Below are 22,592 nucleotides of genomic sequence, written 5' to 3' on the forward strand. Positions count from 1 at the left end.
CTCAGGGCCTGGGTATTATTCCTGAGCCTCTTTGTGCTCAAGGCTAGTGGTTTTACCACTTGAGCCACAGCACCACTATCAGATTTTCTGATATTAGAGACAAAGAATCTCACAGGGACATTTCTGCCAAACCAAGATCATTAGATTTAGATCGCAGCCTCTTGAGTAGCTAGGATTACAGGCAGGAGATACTAGAGCCCAGGAATTCAGACTTTAAAGTTTTTATTTGCTTATCTTAAGAAGTGGAGTGCAGAGCATAGATTAGATATAAATTCAGAAATACAAAAAGACAGGAGTGGGGCCCAGATCTTAGTCTAGTGGTAGAGTGCTTGCCTATCATGCCTGAAGCCGAGTTTGATTCCTCAGTACCACAATACTCAGAAAAAGCCAGAAGTGGAGCTGTGGCTCAAGTGGTAGAGTGTTAGCCTTGAGCAAAAAGTGTCCAAGGACAGTACTCAGGCCCTGAGTTCAAGCCCCATGACTGGCAAAAAAAAGACAGGAGTCCTTGAACAAAGGCAGAGGTGCTACACAGAACAGTGTGTAGATCTAAGAAATGTTTGGGAAATAAAATTAGTAAAACAAGCAACTCTAGAAATCAATGTCAACATAGTTCAGGAAAAAAAAAAACAGTATGAGTTCAATTCCAGCTCTATCACTTATAAAAGTGGTCAAGTCCTTTAAGAATTCAATTTCCCCACCTGTAATAAAAGGAAGTGCTTGCTATCCATTATTTCAAGGAGGTTTCTAATAGCAAAACACTATTTAAAACTAAGATGCTTTGTTTTGATTTCTGTTGTGATTTTTGGAAAACAAGGTCACTTTCAACTTCTCCTTTCCCTGAACACAGTAGTCTTCATGGTTCTTCCTTCCTACATCTTAAAGGGCACTTTATTTCCCTCCTTCTCTTGGACACAACTATACTTCAGAAAAATAGCTAAAGCAAGCCTGAAATCAAATTAATCTTCCAAAAATACTGTTGCAGGGCAAGACTGCTTGCCTAGCATGCATGAAGACCCAGGTTTGATTCCTTGGTATCACATACACAGAAAAAAGCCAGAAGTGGTGCTGTGGCTCAAGTAACAGAGCTCTAGCCTTGAGGGAAAAAAAAATGCTGCAAATATCACCCTCCATTTCGCACCCTAGTTTTATAGTCCCAATATATTCACTGTCAATCTAACTCTTAAACCTTTTCTCTCACTTCTACATTGAAATCCTTGGGAGAAACTTTTTTGGCCTATTCAATGTCAACCAAGTCTAAGTCAGCCCTTTGTGAGCTTTATTTAAGCCTTCCAGCGTACTGTCTTTCCCACTGTGAATCATATTCATCCTTCACTGCCTAGGAAGTACTCATCCCAAAGGCTCTGTGGGACTGGCTTTCCAATGCCAGTAACACCTTTGTTTTTGCCTATCACATTAATATTACTCATGTCATTCATTTTCTAGTGATTCTGACACCAATTTTTCATACAAGCCCCTACATGACAAAGAAATCATAAAATACCTTTAAATATATTCTTGGAACATCTTAAAAGCTAATACAGGACCTATTGGGGGTTGTGGTTCACTAATTAAATTTATTCATATTCTTTGTTATAAATACAACTGAGAAGTTAATAAGTTGTTTTTTCCTGTTCTTGGGGCTTGCACTTTGAGCTTCTGTGCTCTATCACTTTAAGCCATAGCTCTACTGCTAGCTTTTTTTTTTTTTTTTTTTGCCAGTCCTGGGGCTTGAACTTAGGACCTGAGCACTGTCCTTAGGCTTTCTTAAGGTTAATGCTCTGCCACTTGGGCCACAGCACCACTTCTGGCTTGTTTTATGTATGTATCGAACTGGGTCTTCGTGGATGCTTGGCAAGCACTCTACCACCATGCCAAACTCCGGGCCCATACTGCTAGCTTGTTGAAGATAAGAATTTCAGGACTTGGCTCATGCCTGTAATCCTAGCTACTTCAGGAGGCTGAGATCTGAGGATCGAGGTTCAAAGCCAGCCCAGGCACTAAAATCCATGAGACTCTTATCTCCAATTAACCTCTAGAAAATTGGAAGTGGCTCTGAGGCTCAAAGAGATAGGGCAGTAGCCTTGAGCTGAAAAGCTCAGGGACAATGCCCAGGCCCAGAGTCCAAGGTCCACGTCTGACCAAAAAAAGAATTTTAGGGATTTTCCTGCTTGGGATGACTTTGAACCACAATCCTCAAATTTCAGTCTCTTGAATAGCTAAAATTATAGGCATGAACCACCAGCATATGGCTAAAGTTAAATAATCTTTTCTTTTTTTTCCTTGATCAGGTCGTGGGGCTTGAACTCTGGGCCTGAGCACTATTCTTGAGCTCTTCAGCTCAAGGCTAGTGCTCTACCACATTAAGCCACAGCACCACTTCCAGTTTTCTGGTGGTGAAGTAGATAGGAGTCTCACAGACTTTTGTGCCCAGCTGGCTTTGAACCATTATCCTTAGATCTCAGCCTCCTGAATAGTTAGAATTACAGGCATGAGCCTCTGGCACCTGGCTTAAAGTTAATCATCTTTAAGCGCACTAGTAACAGAATTTATTAACTGATACAACCTTAGCACCACCCTCCCTCGCCCCTCCCCCCAAAAAAAGAAATCAAGGAACTAAGCTTCTAATTTTATTCATTCTGAATAGTCAAATTTATTGGCATCATGTGTCTGTCATCTCTGATACTCTTCTTCAAGGCAAGTCTGGCTGGGTGCTGATGGCTCATGCCTATAATTCTAGCTATTCAGGAGACTGAGATCTGGGGATCATGGTTTGAAGCCAGCCAGGTAGAGAACTACAGCTCAACCTGTAGAATGCTACCCTTGAGCATAAAAGCTCAGACAGGGACAGTGCCCAGGGCCTGAGTTCAAGCCCCCTAGAACTGCCACCAAAAAAGAGAAAAAACAAATCTATGACAGCATATTTTCTTTTTTTTAGATTTTTTTTATTGTAATTAGTAAAAGGGTTACATGATATTTGCCAGATAGAAGGTGCATTAATTCACATACACTGATACCCTTTCACATGTCTTGGTACCCATTACCCTCCCCCCCACACCCCCCACCCGTCTTGGTTTTCCCCCCCTTCCCTATCAAATTTCAAATAACCAAATACAAATAAGTTCAATATATCAGATAACAAAGTGAGATACTATACCAATATGAGATAACCAAGGGACAGCAAAGGAGATGAGAGACAACATAGTGCATTAAGGACAACAATCATTCGTTATATGGCTTTTGTTTCAATTAGCTTCATACTATATGGCCTTATGTATCAAGATTTTGCTCTATTGCAGATCTCTGCTAGTAGAGCCCAAGGTTTCTACTGATTATGACAAATGAGGGAAACCATTGAGCCTAAGTTCCTTTGAGTCTGGCTTACTTCACTTAATATGATTTTTTCTAAGTCTTTCCATTTCCTAACAAATGGGGCAATGTCATTCTTTCTGACAGCAGCATAGAATTCCATTGTGTACAAATACCACAACTTGTTGATCCACTCATCAACTGAGGGACATCTAGGTTGGTTCCATATCTTTGCTATGGTGAATAGTGACAGCATATTTTCTTAATGAAGACAATATTGGTTCTTGGGGGAAATGGGAGTCTAAGAGATTTCAAAAGATTTGGTTCTCTAAAATGAACCTATCCTGACAAAGCTTATTTCTTAGCATTTCCTCATTTAAAATTTAAAATTAAACCAAAATTTTCTCTGGGGTATGATAATGAAAAGAAGATTGAGAAGCACAGTTATATAGAGTTCAAAATTAAGCATAATTGAATGTAGCATATTACTAATAAATAATGCCCAATACAGTAGATTGTATCCTGCTGAAATCTAGAGTTGTGAACTGTTCAGCTACCAACAAAAACCAATTTTCTAGACATTAAACAGAGTAAGAAAAATTATCTTAAATTTTTAGTATTTAAAGCAAAACATGCAAGCACACTGGCAAAAGTAGTATTTTAAATTTATCTTAAATTCTGATAACTACAACAATTGCTTAGCCCTCTTATTAAGATCAATTATATGTTCTTACAGCTTGGTAGATAAAAACAACAAAAGCCTAAGGAAAAAAAAAAGACAAGTGCTAAGTAAAAACAAAAACAAAAAAGTAAGGCTATCTCTCCCCACCTCCCCACCCCCACCCCCCCTTTGTGTGCTATTACTGGGCTCCAACTTTGTCACTCACAACTCCAGTTCTGACTTCTTGCTGGCAAATAAAAAATTTATTGTTTGGTATTTTTAAAATTTTAATTTAATTATTTTTTGTTGGTTGTGGGGCTTGAAATTAGAGTCTGGGCACTGTCCCTGAGCTCTTCAACTCAAGGCTAGTACTCTACTACTTGAGCCACAGCACCACTTCGGAGATAAGAATTTATTGGATTTATCTGTCCAGGCTAGCTTCAAACCATGAGCCTCAGATGCCAGCCTCTTGAGTAGCTAGGTTATGACTCTTTTATATCACAGTGCTATTTTAATAGTCTTACTCTCACTATTTATCATCTATCTCTTTCTCTATCCCATCCTCAAATGAAGGCCAGATGGATCTATCTTTTTCATCACTGTGTTCCCAGAACCAAACACACTTCCTGGTAGTGACTCAATCATTTATATAGCATAGACAAGAAAATACAGGAGAAGAAAAGCAACAGGGAGAGGGGGAGTTGAGAAAAGTAATAAATTCTTCAAACATCTAGAAGAGGTTCTGAGGATGTAAAAGATATATTATCTGAGCTGATAACAGTAATCCAGGAAGTGATGAAAAAGACAATAAAGATGGCAAAGCTTTCTCTAATTTACTCAATTCACTCAGACATTAGGTGCTAACCCAATTAAGAGGAGAATTTTCTTTTCTTTTTCCCCCTCATCTCTTTCCCTACTATTTTTACAGAGGGATGAAAAGGGAGAATGTTCACACACTCACACACACACACACACACACACACACACACACACATACTTATTACAGTAGTGATTTATTAGTAATTCCAGCACTAGGTCTGTATGAAGTACCAGGCTTCTATCCTCAATATATGTATTCTACAATAGTTAAAAACTCAAACAGCACAGGGCCGGGAGTTTGGCCTAGTGGTAGAGTGCTTGCCTAACATGCACGAAGATCCAGGTTTGATTTCTTGGTACCACATACATAGAAAAAAGGTGGAAGTGGTGCTGTGGCTCAAGTGGTAGGGCTCTAGCCTTGAGAAAAGTCCAGGGACAATGCTCAGGCCCTGAGTTCATGGCTCATGACTGGCAAGAAAAAAAAAAAAAAAAGAAAGAAAAACCTCAAACAGCACATTAAAAGATACCTTTATGATACACTATCATAATTTTTGGTATTATGAAGTCAGTTTAATTTTTTTTTTTTGTTTTGCCAGTCCTGGGGCTTGAACTCAGGGCCTGAGCACTGTCGCTGGGCCTTTTCAAGGCTAGAACTCTACCACTTGAGCCACAGCACAATATCTGGCTTACCCCCCACCCCCCATGTATGTGGTCCCAAGGAATCAAATCCAGGTCTCTGTGCATGCTAGCCAAGCACTCTACCACTAGGCTAAACTCTGGCCCAGTTTAACGCTTCTTTTACAGAAAATTCTGTAGAACAATGAAATCCCACTAAATGAGCAGACAAGAAATCATATTTTTCTTTCAATCAACTTTTCCTCAAACAAACAGAAGTACCTGATATGTTACTGTATCACCGGCAGTTAACTGAGATCTTGTTGAACTGAGCTTATTGTTATTTGTAGAGATTTCAATAAATAGAAATATGTATATAAAATACTATAGACCATGAAGGATTATTCAAACCAATTACTGTTGTTCACCACCAGATGGTGATCGTGTCTTAATTAAAGGAAAATTCTGGCACCTTACCCAGGAGCCAGTTAAGTAAATCAGGGTGTCAAAATAACATAGCAGTGTTTGTTTGTTTTTAATCAAACAAAACACCAGCAAATCACAAGCAGGTTATGCCTTTAGAAGTCTAAAAGAGTTGTTCATGTGAACACTTGATAATTCTGAAAGTTACGGGCAAACACAAATATGCATGTCTTTCTTGTAAGTTTAGGTCATTAGGTCATTTATGTCATTAGGTCATTTATTACACCCTCAACTACTTGTATTACAGACAGAAAAACTGATCAAAACTGAGTCATAAATGCTTTAGAAAAAAATTAGAAAAATGTGGAGACAACTCAAAAAAAAAAAAAAACCACAGAGTAGGTGGGCTTAGTTTTGCAGCCTTCTAATCCTAAAATCTCAGAAGGCTGAAACAGAATCATGAGTCCAAGGCTAGCCTAAGATGCACGAGAAAACTGTCTCAAGCAAATAAACAAAAAGAGCCAAAACAAGCAATATATAGAGAGCAGTATTAAGAAAAACATAAGACTTTTTTCTTAGTTCAATTTAGTATTTCAAGCAAATCCCTGATATCATTATTTTATCCATAAATACTTCAGGACATATCTTGAATGAAATAATCACATTACAATATCTCATTAAATATAGTCATATCCTTATGGTACTAACTAGAAATAATTACTTCGAAACAACCATAATGCCATTGTTTCCATCTAAAAATTAGTAACTCTTTAATGTCATCCCATCTGTAGTTAAAGATTTTTTTTAAATATTCCTTTAACCAAGAAATGAAAGTGCACTTCATGTTGTCTGTGTAGCAGATGCTTCTAGCACCTTCCACTTAACCCTCAGCAACAAAGATTTCAAGGGAGCATGTCCAAGTTTTCATCAAGTCTTTCTTTGACCATACATACAATAAGGAAGTTAGTTAAACCTTTCCTGGGAACAGCTCAGTAACCCACAGAAGCTCCTTACCCCAGGGCTGGGATAAACCTGAGATGCTCTTTATACAATCTACCAGAGCTCAATGAAGCACCATCAGCTCTCACTACCCACATAGGTGACCTATGGGATGGTACACAGGCTGTTTGGGCTTTTTTCCCTCCCTACCTTCACATCCCCTTTTCCTCTATCTAGCATCATTTCACAAACTACTTGCAGTAAAAATTTTGTCTCAAGGGTTTGTTTCTTGGGAAACCCAACACAGAATAACTTCTGATTCTCACAAGAAAAATCTAAGGCCAGGAGGTTGGCCTAGCATGTTTACCTATCAAGCACGAAGGCCTGGGTTCCAATCCTCAGTACCACATACAAAGAAAAGGCTGGAAGTGGTGCTGTGGTGCAAGTGGTAGAGCTCTAGCCTTGAAAAAGCTCAAGGACAATGCCCAGGCCCTGAGTTCAAACCCCAGGACTGGCAAAAACAAACAAACAAACAACAACAAAAAAAACCTAAAAATGTTCAAAGGATTTTACATATATCTAATATCCAGAAGCACTCAAAGATACCAGTTTAAAGAGCTATCCTCTTGAGATTCTGGCTTTGGGTTTTGTTGTTGTTGTTAAGTGTTCCATCAAAATTAAGGTCATGCTGCTTGGCATTATCTCACACCTCATACTCAGGAGGCTGATGTGAGGATCACAGCTTAAAGCCAGCCTAGAAAAGTCCAAGAGACTCCAGATAATCAGCAAAATGGTGGGCTGAAGGTATGGCGCAAGTAGGAGGGCACCAGCTACGAGCAAACAAAGCAGGCATGTTGGTGCTGAGTTCAAGGCCCAGTGCCGGGACACACAAAAAAACTCTTCTCTTTCTAAAAGAATTCTCAGTACTCACACCTTCCATTTTCCCCGTCCCATCTGCTTCTAATCCACTGTAATCTGACTTTCACTAGTTAAAAGACTCTACTCTTGGTCTTAACTCGGTAGTATTCTCTGTTGATCACATTTTTCTTCACAAAACTTGGACATTATGTGACACACCACTTTTCAGATTCCTCCTCTAATATTTTTATCCCTGTTTAAAAAACCTTTGCAAGCCTTATGCTCTCTGAAAGCTAGTTGTATTTTATAATTTCTTTCTTTCTCCTCTTCTTTCCTTCCTTCTTTCTTTCTTTCAATGGCACTGGTATGCAAATTCAGGCACTTATGCTTACTAAGTGCTTGACAGAGGCAGACACTGGACCACTTGAGCTATACCTCCAGCTCTTTTTGTTTTTATTATTATTATTATTATTATTATTATTATTATTATTATTATTATTTTTGCCTGTCCTGGGCTTGAGCTCAGGGCCTGAGCACTGTCCTTGGACTTTCCCAAGGCTAGAGCTCTCTACCACTTGAGCCTCAGCACCACTTCCGGCTTTTCTATATATGTGGTACCGAGGAATCGAACCTGGGTCTTCGTGCATGCTAGGCAAGCACTCTACCACTAGGCCAAACCCCCGGCCCTGTTTTCATTATTTTTTGAGTATGGTTCCACTTTTTTGGTTAGGCCAGCCTGAACTGCAATCCCCCTATCTAGGTATCCTATACAGTTGAGATAGTAGGCATGCATCATTGTGTCTGGCCTTTTCTGATTAAAAGAAGTTTCCTGTACTTTCTGTTGGGGCAAGCCTCAAACCTTAAGCCTGCAAATCTCAGCCTCCTAAATAGCTAGGATTATGGGCATGAGCCATGGCACTCAGCTTCCATATCATTCTCTTTGTCTCAAATTAAATCCTTTGCTTTAATATGAATATACTATTGTCACTGTGCTGGCTCAAGAATATGTACAGGCAACAGAACATCTTATAAGAATGGTTTTTATAAGCAGGTTCGGTGGCTCACATCTGTAATCCTAATTATTCAGGAGGCCGAGACCTGAGGATCAAGGTTCAAAGCCAGCCCAGGCACAAAAGGATCTGAGACTCTTATCTCCAATTAAACTCTAGAAAACAGAAAATGGGGCTTGGCTAGATGGTAGGGCAGTAGCCTTGAGCTGAAGAGCTCAATGGACAATGCCCAGGCCCAGGGGTAGGGTGGTAGCCTTGGGCTGAAGAGCTCAGGGATAGAGCTCAGACCAAGTTCAAGCCCCGTGACCCACAAAAAAAAAAAGTTATTTTTTTATAAGGGTATTAATAAGAAGCTCTGAGTAATGAGTTGCTAGTTTTGGTTTAATAGCTCAACAATATTTACTCTCCTGAAACTCCTAAACCTACCCCGTACGATTTCTAGCCTCCAGGTCTTAGAATGCATAGTTTTCTCTATCCTTAATCCTTTTCACCTGCTCATGCTGACCGCTACTCCCTCAGGACTTTCACCTCACCATGTGAGGCAAAATAAAGTACCCTTCTTGGGTGTTATCCCAAAAAGATGTTACTTTGTCCCTATGCATCATAGTGTATTATAAATTGTAATTATATGTAACCTATACTTAATAAATCTGTGTCTTCAGCACCTAGGACAGTGCCAAGCACATAGAATGCATTTAATTAAGACTTATCAATCTAGTCTCTTAAAAATTAAAACAACAACTAATTTTCAAACCCAGCATCAGTGACTCATGCCTGCAAATCCTAGTTACTCAGGAGGCTGAGATCTGACGATTGTTGTGCAAAGCCAGCCCAGGAAGGCCTATCAAGTGGTAGAATTCAAGGCTACCCCTACACCTACCCCTGAGTTCAAGCTCCCAAACTGTCAGAAAACAAAAAAAAAAAAACCAAGAACAACAAAAACCTGATTTTATAATCATGAACTTCTTTCTCCTAACCAAAAAACGAATTAGCAAATTAATAAATAATAACAGAAGTTTGTTTTTAAACTCATCATACTTAAAGAACCAAATAATTTATCTTATTTAGTGCCGGTCCTGGGGCTTGAGAGACTGGGTGCTGTCGGTCAGCTTTTATGCTCAAGACTAATGTTCTACCATTGGGCCACAGGTCTGCTTCCAGCTTTTTGGTGGGTAACTGGAGGTAAGAGTCTCACAGACTTTCCTACCAGGGATGGCTTGGAACTATAATCCTCAGATCTCCGCCTTCTGAACAGCAAGGATTGCATGTGCCGCCAATGCTCAGCGAAGAATCTAGTAACTTCTAAGGTTGGTTTCTTCCCTTTCATAATGGGCCTGTCACCTTCATGTTTTCAAATTTTTCTTTCTCTTTAGGAGCCACAGTTCTCCACCTCCAGCATCTGGACATCTGTCCTTGTGCAACTCCTGGTGAATTTGCACATGACATTTTGCCTGGATGTCTTAGGATCTTCTCTGCCCAAGTTTAGTTGTTTTTCCTCTGAGACACCAAGTCACCCAGTGCACATCCCGACTCTCACTCACCCTGGCATTGTCTCTATGGAGTTCATGTGTTGCAATGGCTGTGAATGCAGGAGCTAGATACCTATTTTATTTCTTGTGGATACATAGTAGAGAAACAGATAGCTTGTGTGATTTTTTTTTTTTTTGCCAGTCCTAGGGCTTGAACTCAGGATTTGGGCACTGTCCCTGGGCTTCTTTTACTCAAGGCTAGCACTGTACCACAGTGCCACTTGCAGCTTTTTCTGTCTATTTGGTACTGAGGAATCAAACCCAGGGATTCATGCATTCTAGACAACCACCTACCACTAACCCATATTCCCAGACCTTTGTGATAGAGTTTAATTAACTTAAAATCCCAAACATTTCGCCAAAATAGCTATTTCAGCCACTTAGACTCATCATTATTGTGTCAGGGTTTTTACTGTTTCACAACCTCACCCAGACAAGGTACTGTCAGTCACTTTAAAAAGAAATGCATTTTCTACTTTGAATGGAATGTCATTCCTCTGTTGATAACATCATTCTTGTCTTTTGTATTCTGACTGATATTCTGTCTAGACACTATCACTAGGCATGGAAACTTAAATAAAATGTGGATTGTGCTAGGTACTGGTGGTTGACATCTGTAATCCTAGGTACTCAAACTCAAGAGCTGAAATCTGAGGAGTGACAGTCAAGGCCAGCCCAGGCAGGAGTCTGGGAGATGTTTACCTCCAATTAACCACCAAAAAGCTGGAAGTGGAACTGTGTCTCAAGAGGTAGAGTGCTAGCGAGCCTTAATCATAAAAGCTCAGGGATCGCAGAGAGGCCCTTCCTGGCTTCAAGCCCCAGTGAATTGTACATGAATTGTGCACATTTCTTCAGTAGTCGGGTTTTGCTTTATGTATTTTAAAGCTCTTGTTGTACATGTTAGGCAAGAGCTCTATACTACTGAGTGGTACCTTCAGCCTCTTAGTGGCATTAACTTACCACAATCTGACACTAAATAATACTCTACCACTTCACATAGATGCTAACACGTTTACTCTTACAACACTAGACTATTTTCCAGCTCTTGTTTTTGTTCTTTTTGGCCAGTCTTGGGGCTTGAAATCAGGGCCTGAGCCCTGTCCTTGTGCTTTCTCAAGGCTAGAGCTTTACCACCTGAGCCACAGCAAAACTTCTGGCTTTTTCTATGAATGTGGTACCGAGGAGTTGAACCAGGGTCTTCGTGCATGCTAGGCAAGCACTCTACTTATACTAGGCCAAACTCCTGGCCCATGAGCTCTCCTTCTCCTCCTCCTTCTTTTTATCATTGTGATTGTTCTTTTTATTTATTTTTTAATTTTTTAAACAATTTTATTGTCGGAGTAATGTATAGAGGGGTAACAGTTACATTCGCCAGGTAGTAGGTGCATTACTTCTCACACATTGATACCCCTTCTCATGGTTTTTGTCCCCATTTCCCTTCCCTCCACCCCAGCTCTCACTCTTAATGCTACAGGTGTGCTGATTTATTTCTACATTTTTCAGGACACACAATTATATTCTGAAGACTTTAAATTGGTGTAAACATATTTTATATGAATCTGCTTCTTTATCATTTCTTGAACTCATCCTTTGTCTAGATCAGTTTCCCATCTTATTTAATTTCCTTTCAAATGCTAGTAAACTACTTCATAGCAAACTTCTGATATATTTGTACGAATAAATTCGTCTTTCACCTCCATTTAAAAATTCTAATCACAATTCCATAATCATTTTCATTAAAGAATTTATTAACATTGATTTTTACATCATATTTCAAATAACATGTTTAACAAACAAGTGTTCAAGAAGGGAATCTCTATAATCATCTTCATTTTTTAAGATTATTCTGCAAAATGCAGACTTACATGCTGATAGTTTTCACACGGTTTCCAACAAAAATCTTCATTCTTTTTTACATAATGGGTCTTTTTCTTTAGTTGCCTTCAAGATACTCTATCACTGTTTTGTGGCAATAGATAGCCTTTTGTGGCAATTGATAGCCAACTGAGCCATGACGCCAACCTTTTTGCTTTAGTTATTATTCTCCTAAGTAGATTTTTTTTTTTTAGTAAAATTTTCTTTTGTGTAGGTATCAGTGCTGGAACTCATGGCCCGGAAACTGTCATTTAGCTTTATATTCAAGACTAGTGCCCTACCACTCAAGCCACAGTTCTATTTTCTTTAGTAATGTTTTTCTTTTCTTTTCTTTTTTAGTAGAGACTCTCATTCTTGCCTAATACAGGACTGGACTACAATCTTGCTTTTTATGATTTTCATGTATCTTACTAATCTTTTACCTAGGCTGACCTCAAACTATTTTCCTACAATTTTCACTTTACAAGCAGCTTTGGATTATGAGCATGCCCAGAAAATTTGGAAATTTTTATTTTCTTTTTAAACGAGTCCTGGGGCTCAAACTCAGGGCCTGGTTTTTGGGCTTTCTTAAGACTAGAACTTTACCACTTTCAGCTTTTTCTATGTATGTTTCTATGTATGTGGTACTGAGGAATTGAGCCTGGGCCTTCGTGTATGCTAGGCAAGCACTCTACCACGAGGCCAAACTCCCTCTATCTTCTTTTTAGATGTCAAATACATGCTATTGGGTCTGTATAACTTTATGCCATAGACCAGTGGGGATAAAAGCTATGTCTTCTAAATTCTTTGTTTTTCTACAGTACCTAATTTTACATTAAGTTTATAGTCAAACTTTTATTTTAAATACTATTTTTCATTGGTATAGGTTTCATTTCATTCCCTTTTATACCTATTTCTTACTTCTTTCTTTAAGTACTTTTATAAACATTAATATCTGTTAGATGAAACATTTCTATCACATCTGATGTGCTGCTCTGTGCTTATTTTTCTCCTAGCTAGGGGTTCTACTGAGCCAGTTCCTTAATATAACCAGTCATTTCTGCTTGAAGGCTGAAAAACATCAATGTTACACTGATATTGTTAAGTCTGTTTGTCTCTCAACCTTTCTTTACATATAAGAGTACTGGTATTTGAACTCAGAGCATCATACTTGCTATGGCAAATACTCTACTATTTCACCATAGTCCTAGCTCCTTTTAAACTGTGATTATTGTTCAAGTGGGTTCTTTGTCCAGGCCAGTGTCAGACCATGATCCTCTATTTCCATCTCAAGAGTACCTGGGATTATAGGCACATGCTACCACGCTTGGCTGGTTTTCTTTTGTAAATTTTTAAAAAACTGTCATTGTAAAGATGATGTACAGAGGGGTTACAGTTATATAAATTAGGGAAAGAGTACATTTCTTTTTGGACAATGTTACCCCTTTCCTCACTCTCAGTTTTTCCCCCCATCCCTACTCACACGTAGTACAGTTCATTTTCAATGAAGTGTCTAGGGAGTGCCACTGCAACATGTTTACCTCCAGCAGAATTCTGATTTTTTTCCCTTTAAATTAGAGAATCATGGGCCTTTTCAACTATTTCCTTTTTCAGCCAATGGAACTATTAGCTACTAACTCTACAAGCCAAAAACCTAGAAATTATATCAAGCTCTTCCTATGCTAAGAAATTCATTCACAAAGTCATTATTAAATTCTACCAGCAAGATATTTCCAGTGGGGGGGGGAAACTTCCTATGACCAACACCCAAACTCACATCTCACGAATATATACAAATTATACATTTGCAAATTATAACAACCTCTAGCTGTTTTCTCAATTTTCTACTTGTCCACACTGTCTTTCCAACAACTCCAAAAATACTACTTTCAGAAATGAGAATTTCAAAACACCCACTGGAGAGCATTAAAACAAACAAACAAAAAAAGAAATTAGAATGGAACTTTAAGGCAAAGTCCTGCCATGTAACCTAGGCTAGCCTCACATTCACCAGCCTCCTAGCTCCACCTCATGCCCATCTACTATTTACCTTAAAAGGTGGGGGGGGGACTAGAAGGGAATGTGGCTCAAGTGGTAGAATGCTTGAGCCAAAGCAGCTCAGGTACAGTCCTACAACTGGCACAAGAATCTGTCTGTGTCTGTCTGTCTGTCTGTCTGTCTGTCTGTCTCTATCGATCTATCGATCTATCTATCTATCTATCTATCTATCTATCTATCTATCTATCTATCTATCTATCCACCTATCCACCTACCTACCTATCTACCTATCTTAGCTAAGCGAAGCTACTCAGGAGGCACAGTTCGAAGCCTGCCCAGGCAGAAAAGTCCATGAGACTCTTATCTCTAATTAACTATCAGAAAAGGACAGAAGTGGAACTGTGGCTCAAGTGGTAGAGTGGGAACCTTGAGCAAAAGCACGCGCGCGCGCACGCATGTATACACATGCACACATGCACGCACACACACACACACACACACACACATCTCGATGTGTGTGGGGGGCATGGCCTATTGGTAAACTGCTTGAGTGTCTGCCTAGCATACATGAAGCCCTGGGCTCTATTCCTCAGTAGTACAACATACACACAAACAGCTGGAAGTGGTGTTGTGTGGGTCAAGAGGTAGAGTTCCAGCTTTGAGAAAGCCCAAGGTGCTTAGGCCCTGGGTTCAAGGCCCAGGACTGGGGGGAAAAATGCTCTAAAGATTTTTGTATAAAGCAATGTCCTTAGAAAACAGCTCAACAACATGCACTTTGGCATCAGTTATCATGTGGTATTATCACATAATCCAGCAGAAATATAGAGAGAATTAACCAAAGATTTTCATCTCAGGCTTCAAAGGTATTTCTTTATAAAACTAAGGTGTAGCTGGGAGCCAGGGGCTCACGCCTGTAATCCTAGCTACTCAGGAGACTGAGATCTGAGGATCAAGGTTCAAAGCCAGCCCTGGCACAAAAGGACCAGAGACTCTTATCTTCAATTAACCTCTACAAAAAGGAAGTTGAGCGTGGCTCAAAGGTAGGGTGGTGGCCTTGTGATGAAGAGCTCTGAGAAGGACCCAAACCTAGAGTTCAAGATTAGGCCTGTCACAAAAAAGGAAAAGAAATTAAGAAATTAAGAAATTAAGAAATTAAGAAATTAAGAAAGAAAGAAAGAAAGAAAGAAAGACGGACGAACGGAAAAGGAAAGTGAAAGAGAAAAAAACTAAAGATTCATCAAAACACACATTTATCATTAATTTGAAATGTGACACATTCATTCCACAAATATTTGAGAATCTACTATATGCTAAATATTGTATGCTGAAAGTAAAGGATGATGAAACGAATCCTTGCGTAACTTATACTCAGTCATGATGCTGCTTTTAGTTAATGGTTTACCTTTTACTTTAAAGAAAAGAATAACTTGGCTAATGCCAATCCCAGCTATTCAGAAGAAAAGGCAACCTAGGCAAAATAGAGATCATATATGAACAGCAAACTAAGAGCAAAAAGGGGTGTGGCTCAAGTGGAAGACTTCTTGACTAGCAAATAATAGGCCTCAATTTCAAACCCCAGAATTTAAAAAAAAAAGTATGTAGGCTAATGAGTACTGGTCTAGTATGCTCACTGGTCTAGTCTTGGCTCAATCACCAATACCAGAAAAAGGAGAAGGGCGTTAAAAAAAGCAGGGAGGGGGAGAAAGGTGAGAGGAAATAGAGAAGAGGGAGGTGGGGAGGGAAGGAACTTGTCAGACAATTAGAACTCCCAATGTAATTTTTTCTCACTTAACAGAATTTATTAGCCAAGTGTACACACCAGAAGTGCCTTAGAAGCCTTGTAAAAAATACACATCACATTGATTTAATGTTGATTAAATAATCATATTAAGGAGTGTTCATTTGCAGTACAGTTTTCTAAGTCTTATATCCCTCAATTACTAACTTTAACAGAAACCCAATGTCTATGGTTAGGTTGCAATTTCCTGAATCCACAGCATTAAAAACAAAACAAAACAACAACAACAATGAAAAGTCTATGCCTTTTCTTATGCTGTTTCCTATTTGGAATGCTTTTTAATCTCTATTCAACCACTTAAATTACATAACTACTACAGTAATGTTCTGGCTTTCCCCTGAGCAAAGCTAAGTTCTTCTTTTACATTTCCAAAGGTCCTTAAAATTCCTTTAAATAGCAGTTATATTTCTGATTTATAAATTGCTTAATTAGAATCATGCAAACATGACCACGTAAACACAACACAAACATGCTCTCTATAAGACACACTTCAGAATTAAGGACACAAGAAGGGTAAAAGAATAGAAAACTATTGGGGCCGGGAGTTAGGCTAGTGGTAGCGTGCTTGCCTAGCATGCACGAAGACCCGGGTTCGATTCCTCGGTACCACATACATAGAAAAAAGCTGGAAATGGTGCTGAAGCTCAAGTGGTAGAGCTCTAGCCTTGAGAAAGTCCAAGGACAGTGCTCAGGCTCTGAGCTCAAGCCCAGGACTGGCAAAAAAAAAAGAATAGAAAACTACATTCTGGGCAAAGCAGCAAGCAAAAGACAGATGTAATGGCTACCTAATGTTAGACAAATTAAGATTTCAAAGCAAAATTTGAAGCACTGGGGTTGGATATACATTCCAGGCCCCACATTAGGAAAACTAAGTCCAAAGCCTCAAACTCTATAGACATTTTAACAATGTTGTAAGTCCCAAATACCAGCATTTAAAAAAAGGATTTGAGTGACTCCAATATACAGGTAGGCATATTTAACTGTGTCATTTGATTATAAGGGTTGAAAAATCACTGAACTAGAAGGATAAATAAGACCATTATTTAATTGGAGTAAATTCTAATAACTTCCAGACTAACACTAGCTCACAACCTAGGGATTCCCTCCACCCGTCCCCCCTCCCCTTTCTTTCTTTTTTTAGTCCATCATGGGACTTGAACTCTGGGCCTGGATGCTGTCCCTGAGGTCTTTTGCTCAAGGCTAGTGCTCTACCACTTTGAACCACAGAGCCACTTCTGGTTTTCTGGTGGCTAATTGGAAATAAGAGTGTCATGGACTTTTCTCCTCTAAGCTAGCTTTGAACCGTGATCCTCATATCTCAGCCTCCTGAGTAGCTAGGATTACAGGCGTGAGCCACCAGCATCTGGTAATCTGGAGACTTCTGATGACATTTGCACACAAAAAAAATGTATAGCTACAGGAAATGGGAGTCTTATTTCAAAATATCCAAGAAGAAATCATCTCTAAGTATGAAGAAGTTAAAGGTTGTCTTAAGCAATAATGAGCAGGTAAAGCTTCATCTACAAGAAATTCACTGTACCTATGAAGTTGAACTTGTTACAATATTCGGTTTATGTATTACACCTTTTAAAAAGTAATGCTCCCCCTCTGTGCATCACCTTTCTAATAATAATAAAGAGTAATATAACAAAACCAGAATTTTTTTTTTTTTTGCCAGTCCTGGGCTTGAGCTCAGGGCCTGAGCACTGTCCTTGGATTTTTCTCAAGGCTAGAGCTCTACCACTTGAGCCTCAGCACCACTTCTGGCTTTTTCTAACTATGTAGTACCAAGGAATTGAACCCGGGTCTTTGTGCATGCTAGGCAAGCACTCTACCACTAGGCCAAACTCCCAGTCCCAGAAATTTTTATTTTTGTGTATGCTGATACTAGAGTTTAAACTCGGGACCTGAGCATTCTCCCTTAGTTTTCTCCCAACCAAAGCTCTATCACTTGAGTCACACCCCCACTTTTGGCTTTTTGGTGGTTAATTAGAGCTAAGAGTCTCACAGACTCCTCTGGGCTTGAAACCACAATCCTCAGATCTCAGCATGAATAGTTAGGATTACAGGCCTGAACCACTGAAACCCAGCTTAAAGTTGGAATTTGTAGGAGCAAAAAGGCTAAATGAATGAAAAACTACACTATAATCAGACTCAAAAGCCTAAGTCAGAGGAAGAAGGTTTATGGTAATGGGCTTGCCTGTATGTATGAAGATCTGATTTCCATCTCTAGTACCACAAACAGATTTAAAAAAAAAAAAAAAAAAGATGAGAATGGAGATGATTAAAGATGAAAAAAAGAGGTCCAAAGTACAGGGAAGTAAGAAAATGGGTGAGATATAATTATCTTGGTGAATCAAACCACATTGGGAACAGAATACAGAGTTTATCAAAAGAGAGAGAATAGGAGAAGGAGGAGGAGGAAAAGGTGGACAAATGACAGAAAGCAAGGCCAAACAGTTGATTCAGTCAACATTTATAAGGCAAATCTACTTGAAATTAGAAAATCAGAATGCCTGAATCTAGATGTCTTTCCACGTAAGGGTTGCTACAGAGAGCTCTTTTACATTTGTAAAAAAAAAAAAAAAAAAAAAGGGCCCGGGAGTTTGGCCTAGCGGTTAAAGTGCTTGCCTAGCATGCACAAGGACCCGGGTTCGATTCCTCGGTATCCCACATACACAACCAAGCCGGAAGTGGCAGAGACGAGCCACAACCAAGCCGGAAGTGACAGAGACGAGACTGCAACAAGCGACAGAGAGCGAAAGCAAGCAAGCGGAGCCCAACCGAGTGGTGGCCAGAGCGAGCGGGGCCGGAGCGAGCAGGGCCAGAAAGAGAGAGAGAAGGGGGCCAAAAAAAAAAAAAAAAAAAAAAAAAATAGATGGGCTGGGAGTTTGGCCTAGTGGTAAGAGTGCCTGCCTGGCATGCACAAAGACCCGGGTTCGATTCTTCAGTACCACATACATAGAAAAAAGCTGGAAATGGTGCTGAGGCTCGAGTGGTAGAGCTCTAGCCTTGAGAAAGTCCAAGGACAGTGCTCAGGCTCTGAGCTCAAGCCCAGGACTGGCAAAAAAAAAAAAGGGGGGGGGGCTGGGAGTTTGGCCTAGTGGTTAAAGTGCCTGCCTAGCATGCACGAAGACCCACATTAGATTCCTTGGTACCACATATGTAGAAAAAGCCAGAAGTGGTGCTGAGGCTCAAGTGGTAGAGCTCTAGCCTTGAGAAAGTCCAAGGACAGTGCTCAGGCCCTGAGCTCAAGCCCAGGACTGGCAAAAAAAAAAAAAAAAATAGAGCTTGACAACATTGTAATGAAAATTATAAAAATTAGGTGATAAGAATTAATCCTTTAGATTTCATTTTGTTTTTTCTCTTGCCAGTCCTGGGGCTTGAGCTCAGTCTGGCACTGTCCTTGAGCTTCTTCTGCTCAAGGCTAGCACTCTACCACTAGGAACTACACTTCTGGCTTTTTCTGTTTATATGCCCTTGAGGAATCAAACACAGGGCTTCATGCATGTTAGGCAAGCAATCTACCACTAAGCCACCTTCCTGGTCTTTTCTTTTCCTTTTTTCTTTTTTGAGGGGGGAAAGGTCAGTGGTGGGGCTTGGAACTCAGAACCTGATGCTATCCCTAAAGCTTTTTTGCTCAAAGATAGTACTCTATCACTTTATAAGTCACAGCTCAACTTCCTCTTTTAGATGTCTGATGAAACTATTTCAATATGTCACTATTTTGCTACATTCCAAACTCTAGACTTCAAAAGCAGTTACAATCGGGAACAAATCATTCTAAGTTTTCCTCAAAGGCTTTCAACACTTATACACTGAGAAAGTGGCAACTGCATTTATCTGTAGAGCCCCTTTGTGAGGTTGTTCAGGACAAAATAAACAGAAAAGATACAAATTTCCTGAGGCATTGAACATACCAAATACTATTATCGTATAACCAGCATATCATAATTTCTTGTAAAACACTACCTAGGAAGGTATGTTGAAGCATGCCTGTTATCTAGCTTTACAGGAGGATCACAGTCTGAGAAGACTCAGGCAAGAAACATGAAACCCTACCTGAAATATAGCTAAAGAAAAAGGGCTGCTAGTATGGCTTAAGAGGCAGAAACCTTGTCTAGCAAGCACACAGTACTGAGTCATGATAGATTCTGGAAAATAAGGCCTGGCAAGGGCTCCTCAAAAACAAGTACTATCTTTGCTTCTAAGAAAGATAAAAGGATGAATTCCTTACTTCAAGAATAAGCATCTGGGGCTGACAGTGTGGTCTAGTGGTAGAGTGCTTGCCTAGCATGCACAAAGCCCTGGGTTTGATTGCTTGGTACCACATACACAGAAAAAGCTGGAAGTGGTGCTGTGGCTTAAGTGGCTCTACCCTTGAATGGTCAGGCCCTAAGTTCAAGCCCCAGGACAGCAATACTATACTCAGTGTTTTGTGTTTCAGAAGCAGAACATCAATTTTTTAAAATTTACAAATATGCAAAACAGAGAAATACATTTTAAATTGCCAAGGTTGTCTTGAACACGGAGCTTCTATGACAAAAGGGAAATGGACTTGTCTATTCTTGTTTTAGTCAGTAGACACATAAGGAAGGACACAAATTATAAGTATTTGTCTATTTTTAATGGGCAATTTGGAAATAAATCTCAATTTTCTTATCAATTTAGTTACAAATATTCTTTCAACTGCTTTACTCCAATGGGGCACCTGATTATGCTTTAAAACTATAGATAGAAAATGAAAGGTTCTACTCAGAAAAGTTGTAAATACTTTACAAGGTCATTTTCCAAATCATTTGGAAAACCAGTTTTAAAAATTGACTATCTCATCAACAGGCAATCACTCTGACTTTTGAGAAATGCTGATTCCACTTTCTTTTTTTTTTTTTTTGCCAGTCCTGGGTTTGAGCTCAGGATGTGAGCACTGTCCTTGGACTTTCTCAAGGCTAGAGCTCTATCACTTGAGCCTCAGCACCACTTCTGGCTTTTTTTCTATATATGTGGTACCGAGGAATTGAAACCGGGTCTTCGTGAATGTTAGGCAAGCACTTTACCACTAGGTCAAACTCCCGGCCCCGCCAATTCCACTTTCTAAAGCCTCCTCTACTTTTCCCTCCTTATTTTGATATAGTATTACATGTTATTTTTAGTTTGAAGGCAGTGATTTTTATTTTATTTTTTCTGGCTATGAGCATTTAAAGGCCATATTGTCACTTGAATACCTTGGAAAGTAAAATCAGGATAATAAAAAGTTCAGTAGCAGTTTTCTTTTTTTTATTGAAGAATCTATTAACATTGATTTTTACATCATATTTCAAATCCTAGCTTTCTTATTATAACTTGTCCAGAAATTCTCATTCTTCAAATGAAGTGACAGGGCCCCAAGTGAAGAGCCTCAACTTTACATGGAAACTTCACAAATCTTCACCTAGACTCAGTGATAATACCACTAAAAACAAGGAAACACTGACTGACTCAACAGGCACTTAATAATCCCACAACTAATAAGGAAGTCATCTAATATGTTCCCAAGCCTCTCTCCTCTAACCTTTTGAAGTTTTAATAAATGTATCTTTCATCTGGATGAGCAGTATCATCACTCATCTAACCTAATCCTCACCAAGACTTGGAATCCACACGGCCAATCAGGTCACTTGGATGAGACTTGGAGGCTAGTGTAAGAGCAAGGCTACAACACTTGCCCTGAATGTCAATCACTGTGTCACCTGGTCCCCATCTTAGATTGTCTTATAACATTTATGTAGAGAATCCAATGGCTACCTTTGAGTGGGAGAAGTTAATCTTTCACATTATTAACAGACTTTTCAAAACTCAACTTATCTAAGAACAAAAGGCTGTGTGGAAAAATACGTAAGGAAACAACTGCTCTACCAATATTTTCATTCATAGAACATCCCAGGCATTTAATCTGTATTTTTAAACACAGGGATAATCACCTGATGCAATTTCTTCTCTTACTGGAATAAGTATTAGCAATTTTTTTTTCATGGAAAAGGATAGAGAAAATACAAGGTTTTGATTGCTGTAAGTTCTTTGGGACAATTACACCACTCTGCTACAGTAGCACTGAAAGCAAAGAGGACAATATATAAATATGTGAACATGGCTGTGGAGAATAGTTTTATTTACAAAAACAAGTGACAGGGTCGGGAGTTTGGCCTAGTGGTACAGTGCTTGCCTCCTATGCACGAAGACCTGGATTCAATTCCTCAGCACATACACAGAAAAAGAGCTGGAAGTGGTGCTGTGGCTCAAGGGGAGAGCTCTAGTCCTGAGAAAAGTCCAAGGACAGTGCTTAGGCCCTGAGTTAAAGCCCCACAACTGGCAAAAAAAAAAAAAAAAAAGACAGACTAGATTCAGCCCAGAGGCTGTAGTTTGACCACCCAGTAGTGAATTATCACAGATAAGCACTAAGTTTCTATTACATGCAAGTTAATTCCTTAGAACCACATACAAAGAAAAAAGCTATGGTTCAAGTGGTAGAGCTTGAAAAAGCCCAAGGACAGTGCTCAGGCCCTAAGTTCAAGCCCCAGGACTGGCAAAAGTAAATAAATAAAGTTAATTCTAAAAGAAAAAAGGCTTTAGAGTGGAACATGATTCTGTAGGAAATTAGTAGAAAGTTATTTAACAATATTACCCAATAGTCACTAAGGATAAATCAATAAATAAGAACCTTCATTTTCAAGAAGCTTACTGTCTCCTAGGCTAGACGATACATTATGATTACTGGGGGAGGGGGTGAAAGTGGCTATTTAGCC

The 22,592-nt window shown here is 39.3% G+C and overlaps 1 protein-coding gene across 1 annotated transcript in view; it reads right to left on the reverse strand.

Moving 5' to 3' along the window:
• Window positions 1-22,592, reverse strand: part of Rsf1 (remodeling and spacing factor 1) — a 94,764-nt gene that overhangs the window by 61,219 nt on the left and 10,953 nt on the right. The window lies entirely within an intron of this gene.

This window comes from Megascapheus bottae, chromosome 16 (assembly GCF_031878675.1).
Source record: "Megascapheus bottae isolate mThoBot1 chromosome 16, mThoBot2.hap1, whole genome shotgun sequence".
Lineage (NCBI taxonomy): Eukaryota > Metazoa > Chordata > Mammalia > Rodentia > Geomyidae > Megascapheus > Megascapheus bottae.